Source organism: Sylvia atricapilla, chromosome 12, assembly GCF_009819655.1.
Source record: "Sylvia atricapilla isolate bSylAtr1 chromosome 12, bSylAtr1.pri, whole genome shotgun sequence".
Taxonomy (NCBI): domain Eukaryota; kingdom Metazoa; phylum Chordata; class Aves; order Passeriformes; family Sylviidae; genus Sylvia; species Sylvia atricapilla.
Window position 1 is genome coordinate 14,367,225 of NC_089151.1, and position 22,927 is coordinate 14,390,151.

Genomic DNA, 22,927 nt, shown 5'->3' on the forward strand with positions numbered 1-22,927 from the left:
AAACAGAAGCAGAAGAGAAAGAGAGAAGAAAATAAGCACAACCCGAATAAATAGGGGGTTTGTGGCTCTCAGAAAAAGTTGAAAACACTTCTGGGAGAAATGCTGACCTGAGAGGAACTTGGAATTTCAGAGAAAATCCACAGACTCTTTATTTTATTGCACACCCATCTCTTGGGAAAATGGTTGATTCTTTCAGTAGGACCCCAGATACTGAACAAAAAAATCTGATGGAACATTGTGGTAAAATGATGGGGTTCTTAGCAACAGTGAAATTAAAATTTTCTGTGCTATAACACATTGACACAAACAATAATGAAAATTCATCTAGAGGGATGGATAATTTTGAATTTGAATAATTTATTGAATAATTGAATATTGAATAATTTATTGTGTAATTTGATAAATCTTAAAAATTCACTATGGTAAATATATAATTTTTAAAGAAATTCAAGTATAGAGTAAGATAGCAGGACTGATCTTTTGATATATCAATTTATAAGGCCACTGCTCAGCGGAGATAATTAACTTTTGCATCTTGTGCGAGGGATTATGGAGTGTATGCAATGACTGTTTAATTCTCAAATGGCATTAAAAACTTCTTAGGGGAAGCTTTTACTAAGATTTCTGCTTCGGTTTAGAGTTCAGAACAGCCAGTATCATCATGTTTAAAAGTTATCAAAAACAGGAAAAGATTGAACTGACAAGGTAAGCATTGTTTCACTATCTTTGCAAAAAAACATAAGCATAGTGATTTTAATTTCTGCCTTTTCATATAAATGGAAGAGAATTTTCAGGGAGAATATTTGCAAGGGACTAATTTAATATGTGAATATAAATATCAGATGATATACTTTCATAAGAAAATTCTATTTTAACAGAAATAACATTTCTGATGAAATCTAAGTATTACTTACCTAATCTTACTCATGGATAATCTTTCAGGTATCTGTTCTGTTGATGGATGAAGTCTAAGAGCTGCTGGTAAAAATGTAAGAAAAGATGGGCAATTGCTGGTCCTTTAATATATGTGAGGATATTCTGTTGTTTACGTATGTGCCAGACTTTATAAATAATTTTTGCTGGGTCAGCAGTCAATAATATGTCTTATCTTAAGGTTGTTTAAGCCCTGTAAATTAATAAGTTTGCCTTTCAGTGCATTACCTGCTATCTCATTCAGTTTTGTATTCTGATTATTCTGTTGCATTGTGGTTGTCCTTGATACTGAATTTTTTAAAAAATAGTGCCTAATTATTATTTTATAGCCTCAAATTAAAAAAAAAAAAAGTCCATGAATTTTCAAAATCCATTTTTGCAATAGCAACATACTGTGAATTTGTGTCAGAATTCTAAATAGAATTCTGGCCTTCAGCTCAACAGGAGGAAGATCAGAATTAGTAAGCCAACAGCTTTTAATGGTGAGCATGAGAGTTCCAGTTCCAAAAGGGGGATTCCCAAGACCTTGCTGGCTTTTATGCACCCTTTTTGGAGTAAACTGTTAATCCATTTCTAGGATTAGGTTAGAAATACAGCAATAGAGCATTTTTAATTATAATAGAAAATGAATTATAAATGTCATGAGATGGAGAGCATTTGATATGTTTAATCTAAAGAAAAAAAATCATCTTGTCTAATGAATTATGTGGTCTTCCCTTAAAAACAGTCCTTGGCTTTGCAAGGGGAAGAAGGAGCTGGTGCAGTGCGCTCATTAATAATCCAGCTGAACTGGGAATGGTGGTGGGGATCTGGATGGTCTTTCCCAGTAATGACCCTTCCAGTGCACAGAAAACATCTCTGCTTTGCTCATAATGGTCTGTGGGCCTTGGAGACTGTCAGTGTGAGCTCTTTGTGCACTTTCCTTCCTTGCACTGCTCTCAGGAGGGCACATGGTGCTTACTACGTGTGCAGATCATTTGAGAAAGCACCAATGCCCTCCAAAAGTGTTTCAGTGGTTTATCTCCACTGAAACCAGAGCAGGACAGTGCTGCTGTAAGAATTAGAGACACTAGAAAGACACAGGTGTCACTCCTGGTAGTTCTGGTCCCTGTTTGCACAGATTTGGCTGGTGCTAAACAACACCACACACCTTGGAAGTTTCAGGTTTTCTAATCCTGTGTTTTGGTACTGAAAGTCCCAGATAAAGCCAAGCAGTAGCAAGTGGGACAGAACCAGCAGCAGCACGAGCAGAAAGAACGAAGGGATTAGCCAGTGCCTGACTAGCCCACGCTTGTAGAGGGAGAGTAATCAGCCCAAATGTCAACATTTATTAATGCTGTTCACATCAAAAGCTGTCAGATGAGCACTACATGAGAGTCCCTGGCTTCAAAAAAGAAATATCGATTGAAATCAACTGTGGTTGGAGTTCCGGCATCCTCACTCAGAACATGTCCAGCTTTGTATTCTGTTACACAGTCTCTGAAGGCTGCAAACTCAGGAAAGCACTTACAGAAATGTCAAATCATGATCTTCACCTGGTGAATACTTGTCTGTCTGATTCCTTCCATTTACTGTTAGACTTGAAGCAATAATAACTGCAAATGGAAAAGTTGCCAAAACCCCAAACTCAAACTCTTGTACAAAACTACTTGGCATGCTGCTGTGTGTGTGCTCACAACATGTGTTATCATACGTGTTTTAGTGGCACTACATAATGTGGAACAATATTAAATTGCTGGAAAATAATGTGATATCAAAGGCAAATTTTTAGACCCTGGAAAAAATCTTAAATGTATGATTTTAAACATAAAGAGATAAAAGACATTTTAAAACAAAATGATGGATTTCACTATGATTATGTGATTGCATCTTTGGCAGGGCTTTAGTGATCAAGTTACAGAGTCAGATAAGAGAGACCAGTAACATGTTTATGTTTGAGAGGTTGGAAGTTCCACAAAAGCAGAAGGATTTTAGACCTATTTCCAGAACACCAGCACTGCTTACATTGCTCAACCAGTACCTTCCTCAGCCTTTTCTCATTTCTGGTTTATGTCTTGGTCATTACAAGAGCCTCAAATGTAAGTGAAGATAAATTGAAATATTACCTTTTTGCAAAGAGTCATAACTACTTGAAGAAAAATATTGCCAGCATTAAAACATTACAAAGTTTGATTCTTGTTTGTTTATCAAGCTAAAGGCTTAAAACTGTCTAATAAGGTGTTTTGTGGGTTTTTTGTCTGTCTCCACCAGTGTGAAACCAAAGCATCTCATCTTTCCTGTGTGATGAAGAATAGCAGTTCTCTCTCAGATGCAAAGCAAAGAAGTTAACTTGCTTTATCCCTGGATAAAGGTCTGTGGGGCAGAACAAGAACTTGGATTTATATATCTGGCATTTGTTGCTCTTTGCAGTAGTTTATTTAAAGTTCCTAAATTGTGTGACCCCTTATTCTGTATTCAGTACCTCCTAGAACTCTCCTACAATAGCTGGTGGAGTTTAGTTACTGAAATTGAAAGTCTCATGTTGTTATTTCAGGCTATTTTCCATTTAGCTTCTCATGCTTTTGCCATAACATACACAACTTTGTGATGAAGTTTTGAGCCTTGTGGTTTTAATATCTCCAGGTGCTTAGATATCTGCATATTTCCATAGCAGGCAAACATATATGGAAATTTATTACAACCAGAAGAGTCAGAAGCACCAGTTTTATACATTGCAGTTGAAAAGATGGAAGGCAAAGCTCAGGGGAGCTGCCATTGAACCATTGCTGATCTTTACTGCCAGAATTCCTCAGGAAGAACTGACTAGAACTAAATGACTATGTTGTTTGGTTTGATTTTTGTTGTTTCTTTTTTCTTCTTTTAAAGCTGCTCATCCTGTTCAATATTGCAGCAACTTTATAATACCCACGCTCGAAAATAAGGCAAATAGTCAAAAGAATTTTTTTTTTTTTTTAATGGGAATTGCAGAAGCTGTTAGGCTTAACTTTAGCCCTCTTCATGCCAGGATTCCTTTCCAGTCTGAAAGTTTACCTCCTATTTTGTTCTAGAAAAGTGGTTCCTTCATCTTCTATTTAGTAGCCCCAGTCTATATTTCATGGATCTTCTCAATGTTTCATGCACTGTATGTGTCTGAGAATGTGTTACTGCAGTTATTTCTAGTTCCAAGTCTGCATTTTATTTTTCTATACTATATTTCTGAAAGCAAGGCAGAAGTTTCTATGTTATGCTTGCAAAATTTTGTTGTTAGCTGTGTATTTTGAGGATTTCATTAGGTGGGGGACATAATTTTTTAAAGATAGGTCAAAAGTTGTATAATCTGTGTTTCAAACGTTTTATTTCTTTGTGACTGGGAGTAGTCAAGGAAGTTAAAGATTGTGCCACGCTGCCTCAGATAGAGGAACAGTTTATGCTGGGGTCTCATCAGTGTATTTATGTAAAATTTCTATGGCAAAGAATTGAAGTAATTGAATTTTCTGATACAAGCTTCTATAGGGTTTTGTGTGTGTATATATATATGTGTGTGTGTATATATAGAGAGAGATATATATGTATATATTTGAAAGAAGCTATGCCTGATACATGCTTTCACAAGGGTTGTCCTGGGGTGAGTTTGCAGCTTTTTGTTTTGCCCAGAGAAGCAGAAATGCAGTGGGATAAGTCTTTAATTCCACTCTCCCTTACTGGTTTTCTCCCAGAAGATTTTGCATAAAGCAAGTTTATAAAAGCAAGTATCTTTTGTATCCATGTATGCATAAAACAATCAGGGGGAAAAAAGCTATTAAAATGGATGTTCTTAACCAGAAAAGACACTGAATGTTCTGTTGCAAATGTCTCCTGTTTTGAATGATTAGGCAAAAAAGGACTTGTTAGTGTTTTTCTTATTGCAATCTTTACATGTCAGAAAGATTCTTAAAGCAAAGAAGCAAATTATTCAGATTAGTTCTCTTTGTTAATATGCATGATATGCAGCTTGGAAGATGAATTTCAAGTTGTTTTTCTCTGAAAATGTCCAAATAATTGATATCACTGCTGTGTCTTTTAATATATATTCATAACAATCACATCTTTCACATCTGATTTTTTTTTTCTTGTTGTTTTGTTTATATCACTAGTAGCTAATACTTCCTGTGGCATCTTATCATTCATTCCTTCTGCTTCTCTCTGTTGCTGTACCCAAGCAGAGGAGAACTGGGGGACACTGAGTGTGTTGGGGAGCAGTTGGGTCCATCTTCAAGGTCAGATAGCTGGGCTTTTTAAGCTAAAAGTATTTCATTTAAATGTGAATCTGATTTGGAATAAAAATGTATATATTGTATTCAGGCTCAGTTATGCCATCTTAAAGTGGACATAATAAAAGCCTTTAAACAGTGTTTGCAGTGCCAGGGAGAGGGTTGGGACCTTAAGCCAGATGTCCTGCCTGGGTGAGAGAATTCTTTTCAGAGTGTGCAGTCAGGCAGCAAACCTGAAACCTGTGGAATCTTCCACAGTGCAAAATTAGTGAAATCTTCTCTGTGCAATCTAAGTCTGTACCACTTATCCTGGCATTTTCTAACCCATAATACAGAAGGCATCCAGCTGGCACAGAGCTGAACAGAAAGCTCCCACACTTCTGTGGAGCAGAGCCAAGCCCAGCTGGCAGCTCCCTGTGTGGCAGCCACCAAGCTGGGAGTGCATTCCTTGTCCTGGCACAGCAAATCTGGTGTGCCAAGGGGACACTCCCAGCCTGTGTGCCTGCAGATTTACTGTGTGCACTGCAGGTGATAGTGCAGGGACTCTGTGAGACATGATGCAACGTTTTAGAGTGAGTCAAACCATCAGAAAGTGATTTGTAGTGGCAAAAAATATTCATTTAATTGTGAATGAAGAGATAATGTGTGTATTGTGTGACAGGCAGGCAGTTTATTGCAGTGGGTGAGTGTGTACATGTGAGGGCTGTGCTGTAGCTGTAAATACAGGGATGTCCCTGCATTCATGTGTCACCTTTTTCCCTTTGTCTGAGCTTCTCTGCCAAGGGTGTAGCCCTGCCCCTTCTCTCCCACAGGAGTTCTGGTGTAAGCAAGAAAAGCAGAATCATATATTTTTAAAAAGATCCTCTCCTTTCCATTTGCTTTTGTTGGTTTGCTGCAGTGAAGCCATGCCAGCTCAGGGTGGAAGGATGGATTTCTGTACTCCACGATCACAATGCATTATTGGAAATTTATGTTCAAACAAAAGACAATCTGCCACAACACGGTGAGATGTGAATGTGAACCAGTCATGAAATCCACAGCAGTGACCACCAGTAAGGTGGTCTGTCAAGCTTAAACACTATCCAGACCCATATTTTTAGATCTGGCTTAAAATATCAATTGCCCAACAGAGATTGAAGGTATTTTTTGCATTTATGGTTCTTGCTTTGTGTAAATTTAGGGAATTCAGTGGGTGAAACAAAGGCACCCATTGCTGTGGTTATTCTGGGCGTCTGGAATTGTTTAACACCAGGATTATACTATTACTGAATTGATGGATTTTTTCCTTTTTGCATCAATATGTGAGAATTACAGTGAGGACTAAGGTCTATTTTAAATGTTTCTGTTCAACTTTCACAATTGGAGCTATCAGTCAAACTGATTATATTCTTGGATGTGGCATCACATCTAATAATAAACAACATTTTTTGAGTGACAAGAAAGGTTAGGTTATCTTACATGTGGATTTACCATCACATCCACTTGTTACAAACTTTCCTTCTGACAAGCTGTAAATGAGAGTTTTATCATTGATTTATGGTAGGAAATAAAATGACGTGTGTATTTTTCACAATTAATCTTTTTCATTTTATTGACTTTTGGTTGGTAAAGGTAAGGTATGAGCTACTGATTTCTGCTTTAACACTGTGCCAAGCTGGAGCTCTGTTTTAATTTGTTGTGTGTAATTTGTTACATTCTTCCCCAAGCAATTAATAACAATATCTAATCACGCAGCATCTAATTAACACAATGTGCTAATCACAGTCCTCTGTAGCATCAGGGACAGCAGCAAATGCTGCTTCAACCCAAAACTGTACTGAAATAGCAATGGCTTCAGAGTCTGAACAGAGTAATCTCAGCCCTGAGAACAGTTTGGGGGTTTGTGTATAATTCAAAAATTATAAAGTGCAGTGACAAAACTTAAAGCACACAGTGCCCTTGTGTTATCTTAACACATAAGGACATCAATTCCAGCAGCTCAGTGACTCTGGAAAAGAGAATGCTGCACCCCACCCTCTGTGGTACCCCAACAAGCTTTTCTTTGGGGTGGATGAGGCATTTAAAGAAAGCTCAGCCATTTTGATCTGTGCTCTGGTTTTATGCTTTGGCACTGAATCTGGCTGAAGCCAAGCATTTATTTACTGTCACCTGAGTTATTTGAACACACGACTTGCTTGTCTTGGAGCAGGGGAACAGTTTGAAATGTAGCAAACATTGGCTGGAATAATACACTGTTGTTTTCTGCACATGATCACAAGCATTTAAACTCAGAGAAGCAGAATTAGTTCTGAAACCACACTCTTGAAACTCAACCTGTTACTAGGTAATAATGCATCCCAGGACTTGTTCTTTGATCAAGACCCAGACTGTTTTAGCAAAGCTGTGTTGTTCTGCACATCTTGAAATTAAATAGATCTGCCTGAGCAGCTGAAAAGTGTTGAAGCATGAAAAAGAGGCTTTTGACTGAACAGGTAGCAAAAAAGAGAAAATCTGAACCAGGCTGTTGAATTCTGAAATGGAGCCTGATCATAGGCATTTCAGAGGTGATTTCCTGTACTTCACTATCTGGACATTAAATATCTATTTATATGTAAATAGTAAAACCTGATAACTTATCTTTTTCCACTGAATGGTTGAAAGGTGTGCAATACAGCAGTGAGCTGTGTGGAAAAGGCAAGCTGTGGATGTTTTCCATAATCTCTTGAGAAAGGGTAAGGAGTTTTTTGTCATTCTGAACCTCATACTTGTAGCCTGGAAAGCAATAACACATATTCCTCTCTCACCACTGTTTTTGGCTGATAGTACATGTTGCACTGCCAGACTCTGCCAGATGTATTTATTTGCTCTTTTTTTTATCTGGCAAAACTCTATTGGTTTCAGGGGTATTTTTTCCTGGACAAATGTGTGGCACCAAGCACCAAATCTGGGATTCAGATTTTGGAACTGCACCTGGAGGCAGGGGCTGGATACATTCTATTAGAGGTAGAATGCAGCCATGAATAAGGTGTATGTGCTAAATGAGATATTTGTGGTTGTGGCACAGAGAAATTGCTGGGTGACAGTAACATCATCTGCTTTTAGTATTTCAGTGTGTATGTCATCCCAGTGATCTCAAAACCTAGTGGAAGTATGGATGTGTTTGATATTTACCATTTGGAGGAAAATATGTTGGTAGAACTGGAGGCACTAGGAAAAAATCTTCCTTAAACCCATAATTCCTGTGGCTGTAAGGGGCCAATGTAGAGCTGCAGGGCACTGGGTCTCTGGGGCTGATCATACCAGACTGGGGAGGAAATAGAGTTTGCACAGAGCTTTTCAGAACCTTATATTGAGTGTTGGAAGGTTAGTGAAGTATAATTCAACTTTCAGGAGTAATTTTTAATGTATGAACTAGGCTAAAGCAAATGTTAATGCAAGCACCAGTCTCAGTAAGGCATGGATACAGTTTACACACCATGGCAAGATTGATCTACTTTCACACTGTGGTGGAATATGGGTATCAGAAAATTATCTGCTTCTTCAGGGTAGATTTAATTCATTTATCATCTGCTCAAAAATTAGAATGCCCATTCGCTACATCTTACAGTGGCTTAATACTTGACAAACAGTGGTGCTGTCAGCAAGAAAACAGGGACAAAGGAGAGGCAAAAATTAATGTTCTTTGAGAGAACAACTTTCCAGAATGTTCTACTTCAAAGTAGAAGAAAGTTCTCTAAGTCATCAAATTAAATCTGAAGAGAAAGTAAGCCTATAAAAAGTTGTAACTTATCAAGCTCTAGGGAAAGGAAGAGCATCTCCAAACATGAACTAAGGGTTTCCATGGTTAGAAAAAATATCTTGAACTCCATTTAGCCTTGTACCTGAGAGAGGGACAAAAAAGCATAGGGAAATGTGACAGTGATCAAAATGTAATAGAATGTCCTCAGTCACTGAAGAAACTACTCCAAAATAAAGATATGGTATGCTCTTAACATACTGTATTATGAAAAGTCTCATTAACTGACCCTGAAGGTAATTTCTTGTCACATTGTTTGTGAGCACCAAAACAGTTGTGTTTTATTTTTTAATCCACTAGACAGGGGCTCTTTCCCATATATTGCCTGTTTTTCCAGTCTGTATTTAGTTCTGTTATCTTTTTTTTTTCCTCCTGAAGCTCTGACTTATATGTTCTTACTCACTTTCAGTGCACCAGGAGCACAGAACCTGATGCAGTTTTAATGCATTGGTTAGTCCTGACACGAGACAAGGTTGTGTCTATATTGTGTGGGTTATGTCTATATTGTGTTAGGCCATAGTGTGTCACTACAAGCCTCAGATATGTCTTGGAAACATTTGTTAATGAGCTTTTCCCTGTCGTACTCTTGAAGGAACCCTGGACACATCCTGGGAGCTGCTGCTCCCTGAACATCCCTGTTGGAAGGATGCCAAGAACCTTCCCTGACCCACTCAGTAACAGTGGTGAGTCTCAATATATGCTGGCTGTTCTGGCTGTGCATATTCTGATCATAAAGGTCTCCAGCCCCTCACCGCTCATTTTCTTACATTCTGTGACATGAGCAGCTGTTCAAGATCACACACAGATTCTGCCTTTATAACCAGCCCTCAGAGGGAGTCAGTCACAGCTGATAACTGATAAATCTCATAAATGGCTCTTGAATCCTGTTGAGATTCATCATTGCAGCTCCTCTTGGCTGGGCTGCGCTGATACCATTGTCAGAGGAAGCCTACACGTCATTTTCAGGTCTTACAGAATGAAACATCAATTGGAAACTTTCAGCTTTAATCCTCTCTCCATGAGAGAGTTTGGTGCCATATCTGTGTGCCCCAGATGTTTCAGGAAACCAGTTGAGTAAATCAATAGGTCATCAAGTCAAGCTGGGAAAACAGAAAAATATTCCTGCTTTGTAAAAATCAGCCCAGTGTGGTGGAATGTTTTGCAGATCAGATGTTCTGAAAGAATAAATCCTTGGGTGTCCCCAATGCAGATTTCACTGAGGTTCTTCTGCAGGACTCTTCTGATGGTTATGTAGCCAGATAGAGTTCTCAGTGCTGGACACGGACTTTTGGGGTTTTTTCTGTGGGGAAAAGATGAAGAGAGCTTTCTGTGTGTGTTTCTATACAACTGGATATTAAAGTCGTGCTGGGGAGTATTCAGTCTTTAATCATTCCCCCTTCTGAGCCTGGAGATTTCAGCACTATGAGCTGTGAATTGCTGTTCTCAGCTTTGCCTATTTCCTAATGTTCACATACTGAGATGAAGTTAATAAAACGATGCAGGATTGTTGTAATAGCAGAAACAGGAAAAATCAGCCAAGAGGAAACCAAAGCTGAGCAGAAATTAAGATAGGTGGAGTGAGAGACTTCCCTGAGGACAGGCTGCAAAGGCAAGGTTTGGAGCACGTGCTTGATGTGGTAGCACAGGTCAGAGGTACGTGAGGTGGAGGGCATGGAAATGAAGTTTGTCACCAAGGCTGGTAAGGTGTGTCACTGCTTAATCCCAAGAGAAAATAAAACTGTAGCGACCAAAAAAAAAAAAAAATTCTGAAGGAAGGCTAATTTGTATAGCAGGAAGAAAGGTCTGCTGGCTTCCAGACAGGAACTCCAAAGGAAGATATGGAGAGGAAATAGTCCTAAAATATGGGAGAATCTGACGTGGGGGTTAAAAATACCATGTTGAAAAAGGCTGTATTTAGCATTTTCCTGCGTGAGCTCAATTTCAATCTTCATATCTTCAAAATAATTATTTTTGGTCAAATTAATTGATAAATTTGATCAAAAATTTAGTTGTCATGTTTTTTGTTTGTGGGAGAATCACAATTTTTATTATTGTTAGCTATTTTTATGCTTTACTTCAGCCATCATAAAAAATTAACACCAAATTTTTGAAAAAAACCCAACTGGTAATTCCACTGGTGAGACAGAAGGAGACAGGCAGGTTTGAAAAATGCCAGCGAGGGAAATAGATTGTGCTACATTTTCCTCAGGGAAATAGGATCTTTTCATCTCTTTTTCCCTGCAATGAGTAAAGCTGGAGAAAAGAAATGTCAGGCTCATTGGCAAATCCTCCTCTCTCCCCAGGGAAATTACCCAGCGTGGCTTTAGGCATCAGGTAACTTCTCAGGCCAAAAGACAGTGCAGGGATCCAGTAATGAACACCATTAGCATTTTCCTGCTCTGCTCTCTTGTGCTGTGTGTGGCTCGAGCATCGCCAGGGTACTTTTGTTGCAGCAGCTTATTTGCAGCCCAAAATCCAGATCAAGAGGTGATTTCTCCACATCTCCCCAGGCACAGCAGCTTGCAGGGAATGTGGTTCTGTGTGTCACCTGCTGCCATGGCCAAGACAACACCTGGATGTCACATCAGAGTAATGTTCCCTTTAGCTGATAGCTCTTCCAGTTTAAAATTAATTATTGCAAAAAGAGAATCCATTAAAGAATTTAGTTATGAGTAACAAGGCTAGATTGCCAGAACTGATTTGATTGTATCTGGTATTTCTGCAAGGAAACTCCTTGAGTGATTGGAGTAATCATATTTTTTTTATAGTAGAAGTGATTAGACAAAACCTAAAGAGCTGAGATCAAGGAATTCTTGATTATTGTCTGTTATCTCAAGGACAGGCTTTGGGAGCATGCACTTATTTCCAGCTTTAGTGCAGCAGCTGGGGTTGAAGTGACCACAAATGAAGTTGTTTTCTGTTTTTGCAGATTTAATGAATGCCTGAGAGTTTATGTAGCCTGACAGAAAAATTTCTGAATCTTGTAGTATATTAACATTATTTCTCTTCATTTCATTGACTCTTTAACTAAATGACATCACAGGTTGAATTTATAATCAGTGTCCTTTATTTTCTTGATGCAGTGAACTAAATGAAATTCAGTTGCATATTGGAAATAGGAAAAAATTGTTGAAGTGATTTGTGTGAATAAGATTGAGCCTCTTTTATATGTATCACCTAAATCTATGGTAGCTCTGACCTTGTCATTGTTCAAAAGTAGTGCCAAGGGGTGACTTTAATCTCCTTGTTCATCTCTGCTGTTGTCAGTACTAATTAGTCAAAGTTAAAAAAGGATCTTTCATGTGAAATAAAATATGTTGATGTATAAGCTTGTTAAGGATATGTTGCTCCTCCTCTTAAAATCTCATCTTCCTGTTTGTGCAGTCTGACATGTAAATTAATCAGAGAGATTCAGGGCTATTTTTTCAAGTAAAATAGAACCATGTCACCAAGCTATCCACATTTCATTTTTATCTTGTGAACTGCTGAAGGCATGAATAGCAACATTCAAATTATGATCTGTTCCTTGTTTCCTATCTCATTTTCCTACTTGTTGTCTTTGCTTTTGAAATACTCCCATCTGGATTTACATCTAAGGATGACAGATGAGAGGAAATTTCAGCACACTGCGCTGTTCTGTGTGTCAGAGGCATCCCACTTTCAGTGGTATGGTCTTATTTACATAGCCTTGTCCTCAGTGTTTTCAGCAATTACTTAACTCAAAATCAAGGTTCTGCCTCAAGACAGAACAGGATCTATTAATTCAGGTGAAATTTTTTAGGAGTTCTAAAATGATGACAATTTTTATAGTCTTTGTCAAAATGCAGAAGGGTTTTAAGAATAAATAGCAATATCTTTTCTGTAACAGTGTTATATATTCTGAAGCCTTCCTTATTTTCCCCCCAAGCTGCAAATTGAAAATGGATCTGTTCTAAAAAACTAAATGAAATTTACAGTCTTGAAGAAATTGAAAATATTCTGGTTTTAGGATAGTGTTTTCACTATTTGTCACTGTACTGTGGAATGCACTAAATTAAAGACCTCAGTATGTTAAGATGTATTGGAATTTCAGTGTGCTCCATCTGTTTGAGTTCATACCTACTGAAGGATGAGTTATCTCACACACCTTGGCACTACAGATAAATGTACATCAGAGATCAGCCACTGTGCATTAAACAAGTAATATAAAACCTATAGTATAGGGTCGGAGGGCCCACAGGGTAGAAATTTAATAAAAGAAACCAACCTTTAGGACAAATAATGTGAGAATTTAAATATTTTGACTTGTGGGATGTTTTGTTTTAGAATATTGAAGTAAACACCCCGACATCTCTAATGGGAAAAAAAATCTTTAAAAATACTTAGGTAATTTTAAAAAGATGTGGGCTACTTTTTCAAGATACTTCAGTCTTCAATGATAAATTCCTGCATGCCCATGTTATTTTAAATTTTTTTCCACAAAGTGGACATCATATGGATTTACTTTCTGAATATATGTACCTGCATTTCACAGTCATATCTCTTAGCCCCATATTTAAACCTAGAATGTATGCAAAATGTACAATGCAGAGAAAATGGAAAATGCCCACAATTGATTAGTCTGTCATAAGGCATAATTGCATTTGTGATTATTACTTTTAAATTGTTACCTTATTGCACTATATTCTTCTCTCCTTTGGAAATCTCAGAGGGGAAGTTGTGTATCTTTGTTTTATCTACTCAGTAGTGGTTTTTAGGGAAATTTTTTTTTTCAGTTCAAATTATCTTATGAATGAGCACTGCCAGATATCAGCTTAATGTCCCAAATGGTTAAACTGAGGCTCTGTAAGGACAATTCTCTGTGTTTTGGTTGATGTCTGTGTGGCCTTATGGAGTTAAGGAAATTTGTAGATGGATGTCCATGTCTCTGCATCATTTGGATTCCTTCAGCTTTCTGTTCTGAGGGAAATGCTTCTTTATCATTATTGTAAATCTTTCATAAACTCATTCTGGGCTGCATGAAAGAAAAATCGTGGACTTGAAATCAGCAGAATGATATAACAGGGAGAAAACCCAGTCAATAAAGTGTTTTCTTTGAAAACAAGTCAAGGCAGCCTTTGTGCCCTGAGCTACAGAGCTCTTGTCTGAAGTTGGTAATGCTGGGTAAAATTCACCTCTCTGGCTTTGTAATATCATTGTGTTCTGATCTTACTAATTTTAAAAAAATATAATTATTTTTCTCATTAGAGATTGTAATGTATTTAAGTCAATTCTATTTATTTATCTCAATTTCACCACATAACAAAAAAGGGCCATTTGAGGGCTTTTGTTTCTGATAGTATTAATTTCAAGAATTGGTCTTACACATATTACAAATTGCAAAATGAACAAACAACAAAGTTATCCAAAACTGATCTATTTTACAATTTGTATATTCACAGTCAGTAAATCTTTTTTTCCAGTGTCAAATGGCTTTTGGAAGCAGGTAAGCAATAATTAAAAAAAAATAATCAGAGAATAAAGAATTTTATAATTATAATATTATAATATTCTTCAGTAGTGAATTTTTCATAATATCTGTTAAAAACAACATTTTAACCAGAGCATAACATGGAATAAAGAAATAAACCAAGAGGTAGTGAATGCAAAGATAGTATTAATATTTGCAGCATTCCCAAAGGGAGTAGAACCTGACAATAACAAGCAGTGCTTGTGATGTAGTTAAATCACCACCAAAACTGAAAAATTGCTAAAAAGTGGAAATATTTTTTTAGCTTACAGAACAGTATAGTTTTTATTTTTCCCTTTTTTTTTTTTTGTTTTGTTTCAATGTTTTTTGTGCAATTCATAATATATTGTTTTCTGTGTAAAGTTTGAAAACAAACTGAAAATGTTAAATTCTCACACTCTTCAGGTAATTAATACTCTTTTTTACAGAACTTCAATAAAGTCAATAGACTCATGACAAGGATGGTTTTGACCTGTTCATGCTCTTATTGATGCATTAGTGACCATGCTAATAGCAAGTCTGGAAAGGATTTCCATTCTCATAAATGCAGATGTTAAATAATTCATGTGTTTTATACCTGCTTCAAAAAAGAGACTGTTTTTTCTGAAAGCCATTAAAAGTTAAAATTTATTCTCGGCATAAAGCATAGCTTCAGTCTTTTTCCACTGTAAGGAAGCATCTGCTTGTTTTAAAAGCTTGTAGTTTACCACCTTAACTTCAGGGCACTAACCGTAGCAAAAACCCAAAAATTAAAGTAATGAAGCATAAACATCAATGCATACAAAAGGCAGTAAAAAAGCTGTAACAAGCCTTTTAAATTTTTATTGCAAAAATATGTCCCATTTCCCTTTGTCCTGTGAATGCCAAGCAGGAGGCATTTCTGAGGGAGGTTGTGGGAGAGGACGTGAGGAGCAGAAGGTGTGCTCAGTTCCAGACACTTGGGCTCCAAGGTCTGTTCTTGTTGGCTGGTTTTATTTCCCACTGGAGGATTCTGCTTTTCAAAACAGGCATAACTAGAATGGCTTCAGCCTTTGTGTCCTGTTCTCCCTTTTCTTTCTCTCCATTATTTTTTACTTATGTTTGCCTTTTACTTCAGAACTCACTCTCATGTCTGTTATTTATTTCCACGCTACACAATGCCCTGAAGCCAGCAGAGTATAATCAGTTATCTCATTTCTTAACATTTTGGGTCTTTGGTTTCAGAAAGGTACAAGAAGAAACTTGTTTGCTTGTCATCTCCTGTGAAGAAACTTGTGTGTTTGTTTTGGTGTCTGTCCTGAGATGGAGAGAAATAATTCCAACAAAAACCTGCTGAAAGGATTTTTTCCTTAAAGGATATCTTAGGAGACTTCTACTTTATTGAAATATGAAATGCCTTTGGAAAACATTTATAAAAATAGATTTATCTGAAAAAAAATCGACTCTGGTTGAAATAAACCACTTGAGGTCTTCTAACCCAAACTGTTTTTCAAAGATAGGTTAATTTGACCAAATTGCTCAGGGCCTTGTCCAGTCACGTTTGAATTTCTCCAGGGTCAGATATTCTGCAGCATCTCTGGGGCCCTGTTTCAAAATTAACTGCATTCATATACCCAGGGAGACCTTTGCAAATGTCAGGTCCAGCAGAGAACCTGCACCTGCTGCCTCCTGGGTCAGATGTGTTTGGAATTATCATCAGCACATCCCTGATCCTGGGCACTTCCCCGTTTGCTGGTGCCCCTCCAGCAGATAAAAGGGTGGATAAAGTGTCCAGGGGGAGCCAATATCTGCAAATGTGGGGTTATTTTCAGTTGTGTGAAGGAGGTTTCACCTCCTGCTCCCTGCTGAGGAGGCTGTGGGCAGCAGAGAGCCCCATCACTTGTGCCATGCTGCTCTGCCCCTGCTCCAGGAGCTCTCCCTGGCTCTCCCCCTTCCCCAGCAGAGCTCCCAAATTCCAGCTGCTGTCCCACACACAGGACAGTTCCCTTCCCTGCGCTCCCTAAATAGCCACTATTCATCCAGTCCTGTGAGCTGCCCCACAATCTCTGTGGACACTTGTGTTTGTGTGGTTTAAAACAGATCAATAACAATATCAGGATTTCCTTGGATGGTGTAGGTTTCTTATCTTCAGGACCTAAAGGTGTGCCAGGACCTAAAGGCATTCCTAATGGCAGAAATCAATGCTTCCTGATCCTATTACTCTGATTGCAGGGCAGCTGAAATCCAACCTGCTTCTGCAGAGCAGCCAGAGAACTCTTGTATGGTGATGCACGTGGTTTTATCTGACTTTGTAGGAATAGTTAATTAATTTACTTTCTTCTAGATTCCTCTACATTTTCCAGAGCTGGGTCTGTCTGAAGCACCTCTCACTGTTTATTTGTTCCCCGCCTTTTTGCTGTTGTTTAGCACTGCTCTGATGATTAACAGCAGTGTGCTAACGAGGTCCTGTGGCACATCCTTGGTGTGGATACTGGAGCAGGTGACTTGTACTCACAGTTCTACTCTTGGGGCTGCATTAAAGTAAAGGGGAAAAGTGTATTGAAGTTTTGCATCTTCAAAGTTAAAGTGGCTTTTTCGATTCTTGAGCTTTTAGAGAATGGGAGGGGGAAAAATTGAGTTAAAATAAACAGGGATCAGATCTGGAATCTCTTCAGATGTGGTAGAAGCAGTGAATTGAAGGAGACTGCCCAGGCATGGCAGAAAAACTGAAGGATTAGGCCAAGTTCTCCATATGTATGGAGGCATTTAAGGATTAAGTAACCAATCTGGCAAAAGGGAGAATATTCTAAGTGCAGGCCCCTATGGCTGCCAAAGGGAGGGCTGTTCTTTGTGAATTTTCTTTTCCTGGCTGAGCTGGGATGAGGAGCCTCTGAGTTGGAGGGCCATCTAATACAGCAAAGCAGAGTAAATTCTCTTTATCTGGAACTGTAATTCCAAATGAATTAAATGTGTAATTACTCATATTCACATAATTTAGTTGTTGTATAAGATCCTCCTGATTAGATGTTTGGTATGTCTTGCATGCAGCTCTCTGATCCTCAGGTTTCTCCTCCAGCTGCCCTTGTGATGCCTGTGTTCTTCTCTTACATCATTCTGGTATTTAGTGAATCACACATTAAAAATATTGCTCTACTTGGTGTCCTTTAAGAGAGCACAAATGTTTATTCTTCACTTATACTTTATCCTGTGTGGATAACCTGTGTGCTTAAGGGCAATAAAGACTTGACTTGGATACCAGATGTGTTTAAATTTATTATCCAGACTCTACAAAAGAGGTGTCTGGAAAGAAATTGCTTTTCTTCTGTTCAGCTTAAACACAGACTGGATTTTCTTCCTACTAAATCAAAGCTTTTATTGACTTAAAGTGTCATAATCTGCTTTAGGTTCATTTAGCTGATCACCACTACTGTGTATACCTATGTTTACAGTTTAATACACAAAGTAAGGAAATATATTAAAACATTTTCAAATTAATGTCCAGCACATTTTGAATCCCTGCTGTAGTGTTGTGGTGATCCTCCATCAGATGGTGCTATTAGGATTTAAGATAAGCACTTAGCCTGGTCTGGGCTTATGAAAACTGCCAGCTCTTCATCCTGTTTGTCATTTTTTATTTTAATTTAATTAGTGGAGCTTTATGGGAGGCTTTCATACTGTTCGAACAGTGAAGAAAGCCATGTCTGAACATATGGTAAATGTCACATTCACTGCTGATTTGAAAACATGCCTCTCAGCAATTTTTATTAAATGTTGTGGGTTATTCAATAAGTTTTTGCCTTAAGTGTCACGAGTGTTGTGAAATCATACACTGTTCTTATCTAAATCTAGGCTTCACACCAGCATTGCTGAAAGCTACTTCTGCTCTTCAGAGCCACATGATGTTTGGGTAGTGGTTCTAATTTGGATACTGATCAATTCCAAAGCTTTTTTGCATTGGCCTGTCAGCTGACTTTTGGGGTGTTTAATTTTTTTCCTCCCTACAGAGAATCAGATTTTTAAGGCACTGTAGTGCTTCCAGAAATATGGTCCTAAATTATTTAATAATGTAATCAAATTAGTTCTTATATTTTCTTCAAGGTTATTGATGATAAAGTTTGCCTGGGATGTGCATGTAAGCCCTGGAAATGCAATGAGAAATTAGTGCTTCAAAAAGACTTCCCAAATGTCTGTAAATACTTAAATATTGGTGGGAGCAGGGATACAGTTGTCAAATCTGGCTTTTTACTCTGAGTAAATTCCAAATATTTTAACTTGTAACAATCCATTGCTCAAATTTGCCCAGTGCAAACAGAGAAATCTCAAGCAAACATAGCTCAGGCTGTGTGTTATTGATGCAGTTCCTTCCTGCTGCTGGCCATTGTTGCTATCGTGTGACTGGGAACCCTGGAAAGCTTCTGGCACTTCTTTTTCCTATCATATAGATTTTAAGTCCAGAAAATGCTTTCATATTTATCATCTCAGGGCTCTTGATGCAAATACTTGTTCAAAAAAAGCCACACGATGTTTCCATTTCAGCCATTTCTTTGATATCAAAAAACCCCAGGGAATAGTTTCTATAACATTCTTGAAAATCATGATAGTCATTCTTTAAACTCATTCTGGCTGGTTCACATTTCATTGAAGTGGTCCTTATCTAACGTGGTGGGTGGCTAAACAAAACCCAATTTGACCTTGCAATTGGTAACTAGACCTTGCTCAAAGAAGTTAATCTAGAAATGCTAAAACACATTTCAAAGTTTCTCACTTATACAGCTTTGCAGTAATTTGCTTTTCCTCTGGTACTTTTTGGCACAGAAATATTTTTCTTCTTTCCTATTAGAACCTAAAGATACAAAAGAAATTACTTTACACGATGTGAATGCTTAGAAGCACATTTTAATTGCATTTGCTAGTGCTTGAGATACTAATTACTGTTACAGCCAGACACTAAGTAGTGTTAGAGCTTTTGACTGATTTTTCAGTGATTAAAGGGAAAAATTCAAAGTGTTTCTCATTATTTATCCTTGATTTGGGGAAAAAAGTGAAGAATAGTTAAAACACATTTTGATAGTTCTTAAAATGTTGAGAATTTCGCACATGGTGAACAGAAGGTACCTCTGCTATAGGTCTTAAATTTTATTTCATCCTTGGATCTTCACTTGAGAAATGTTGACGGAATAATCATCTAAATCTGAAAATAGTGAGGCTAGGAAAATCATAGTACATTTTCTTTATGTGTTGTCTTTATTTTTTGTTTTTGTGTTTTGATTTTTGTTTCTTTGTTTGTTGGTGTTTTGGTTGGATTTTTTTTTTAATATTTACAGTTCATGCTTCCACACAACCCCACGTAATTTTGCTGTTGCTGAAGTATGTTTTTTTGAGGGCGTGGAAAATATTGCAGCTGGTAGGAAAAGTGCTAACTTGGGTGGTTAATGTACACTGAAATCTTGGCTTAGTCTTGTCAAGGATCTATCAAACCCTCAATTCCTCTCTCGCAAATTTTGCATGTCGATGCAAGTATCTTGCATTAAACATTTCATTTTGCAGCTTACAAATAGTAATTTTAGTATATGGTTCAACTTACATTCCTGAAGGATATAGGAGTGACCTGAGCCTCATTTTCAGAAATTCTTCTGGAAATCTGGGAAGCTTGTGTATTGTTAAATCATCAATTTCTGTGTCTGTACAGGGGAGCTGTGAGAGAAGTGAACCATCTTTCCCAAAATCATGCCCACAGACGGGCCAGTGCTTTATTTCCCCACTCTTTTGGAGGTGTTACCATCATCTCCTTGGAAATGGCATTAAAATGAGTTGTTTTGAGAACAACAATAGATGATAAATGGATAATAAGCTGAAATCCTGCAATTGATTTATCATATAAATTTGTCAGGTGATGTGAGTTGTGGAAAGTATACTGATGCTTTTTCATAATCAAGAAAAGTATAATGAGCACTTCAGATCTCTGTCAGACACAGCTCTGTGGAGGTGGTTTTTGGTAGCATCCACACTATTATGGGGTGCTGAGTGTCTGTAGAGCTGGCTGCACTAATCTGCTGTAAACAGTCAGATTTAAATGGGTCATTAAAAGGCATTTCTGTGATAGTGCCCCACTATCAAAAGAAAATATTTTGATGGCGTTCAGGGTTATCCTTGCTGGGCAAATTAAAATTCTTGTCTAGAGATCAAGAGGTGTAGCTTAGATTAATATCTTCGAGAAGGAAGAACATATTATCATCTTCCACAGTCTAATGCCTTTATCTGAGCCAGCAGTTCAGGATGCTCTGAACTGCTAAATCCAAGTGACCTTTCCCAGTGATATTCACAGCAAGTGGCAAGAATAACAAGTACACACACAAGGCTGCTCTGAAACGCTCCCTTCCTCCCTGTTTATTCTTTATATTATACTATTGCTTCATCAGAGTTAAAGATTCCCTGCAGACACTGGCTGCCACCAGCATTCCCACAGTAACAATCTGATGACTGAGATCTCCCCACTGGATGCAACTTCATTGGAGCTAAAAAGACAGAAGAAAGGCTGTCTTTGCCCTCCTATGGGAAGATTCCCCTTTTCAAATTCCTCTGGGATAAATTGATATTGTATTGCCACAGTGGGCACACTCTATTAATACTTTATAAAGACATTCCCTGGGAGGATCTTCTGACAGAATTTCATTTGGCAACTGCTGGTTAAGTTTGACTCATATTAATTAATTTCTCTTAGTTCTGGTCCGTGTGTTTTTTGGTGGATCCATAATAATCAGAGCTAATCCTGAGAACAATTGCCTCTGAATCAGCAGGCCTGCTCTTAGACAAAATCATATATAGACTCTCAAAACCCCTTAGCCTTGGCTGAAACTGATTGATATGAATTAGTGGCATATAGGGCATTTTTTTATGTAGAGTGAACCTTGTTTGTGTTTAGCTTCTCTGCTTATCTAGATGGAAAAGTATATTAGCAAAGTGATTTTTTTAAAACGGGATTAGGTATTCCAGCTTGGTGAATGCTGATATCTATTTCATCCATGCTCCACTTGTGTTTGCAGGATGAAGCAATTCAGAAATGCTTTTATTAATATGACACTGCTTCTATGCCAGTGTTTGGCAGTATCATCAGTGATTATTTGGTCTATCTGGCTTTTATAGGAATTTACATACAGCAGAAAACTTTATTATTACACTAACCTGTGTAAATTCAATTATTTTGATATTTGTAATCCTTTTTGCTGTGCAGGATTTCTGAACAAAAGGTCTGATAGTCTTGTAGTTTTAGAGCTAACATGTCTAGTGAGAATTAAAACCTTGCTAGATGACTTCTATAATAAATTTATAGAGACAATTATTAAAACAATTTCAGCAAGTGATAAACCAGCAGTAACACAGAACACTTGCCAGTTGTTAAACTGAAGCCTTATAAATTGCATGGTTACTCCAGTGACATCTGAAGGAGGAGTGATGACCACAGAGATGTATTTTCCTCCAAGGGTTCTGCCAAACTGTCTGTGGCTTTGGCTGTTGTATCTCATTACTGCCCTTTCCATGGGAAGTCCTGAGAGCTGGAGAGTGTAACCTGGTGTAGTCTATGGAGTCACAAAGCTCTGTTCTCCTGATGAAGCCCCCAAACCTGTATGAAATAAACCCCAGGCCAAGCACTGCCCTTAGACCGTGACTGGCTGTGCCTTTTCAAGAGCCCTAAGCATCTAACCCATTTCCCCTCTAGTCCTAAGAGTTGGTTTTTATAACCCTAGTTTGGAGTGGCAGCCTGGCATTCAGGCTCAGAGGGAAAATCTTTTCATTGGTTCCTTCCTGCTTTGCCAAAAAACATGTGTTAGAGTTGAAGTGCTAAAGTGCAGCCTGTTGATGCTGCTGCAGTAATCTCTTACGATGGGAGGTTACAATGCACTGACCTTTATTCACAGACATAAAGTAGTGGTAAAGACTCAAAATCCCATTTTTCATTCCTGTCTGTTTGACTTTTTGACCATTGGTGAGCTGTAAGAATCAAAAATGTGGAATAACTTCCAGTTCTTACTCTTTTTCATCCTATAACTATACTGAAAAAAAATTGCCTACATTCCAAGGTCCAAACTTGAGGGAAAAAGTTACCACAAGAGAGTGTTTTGTTTTGTTGAATAAAAAACCCAACACAGCCCATTGAAATTCAGCAGAATTTTGCTTCTTTCAATGTATCTTTGATTATGATATTTTCTCATATCCTCTCTCCCCTTCTGAACTAAAATGAGTAGGAGTAAAGCCACTAAAAGTAAGCCTCAATGCTAATTCTGAATTGAGAGTTTTAAAATTCCATAATGCATTGAATTTAATAGAATTTTTGAGTATTGTAATATCTGGGGAAAAAAATGTACAGAAAAATCTGTAAGTTTCACTAAGCTGTATTTTCAGGCTGTTAAAAAAAAGATTTTACCTGCAACTATTTAAAATTTGAATGTCATCCATCTGTGCATTGTTGTGAGCTGCACATTTGCGAAAATACGGCAAACCTTTATGAGAAACATTTTCTTGAGCTTGCCCAAGGAGTTAGAATAA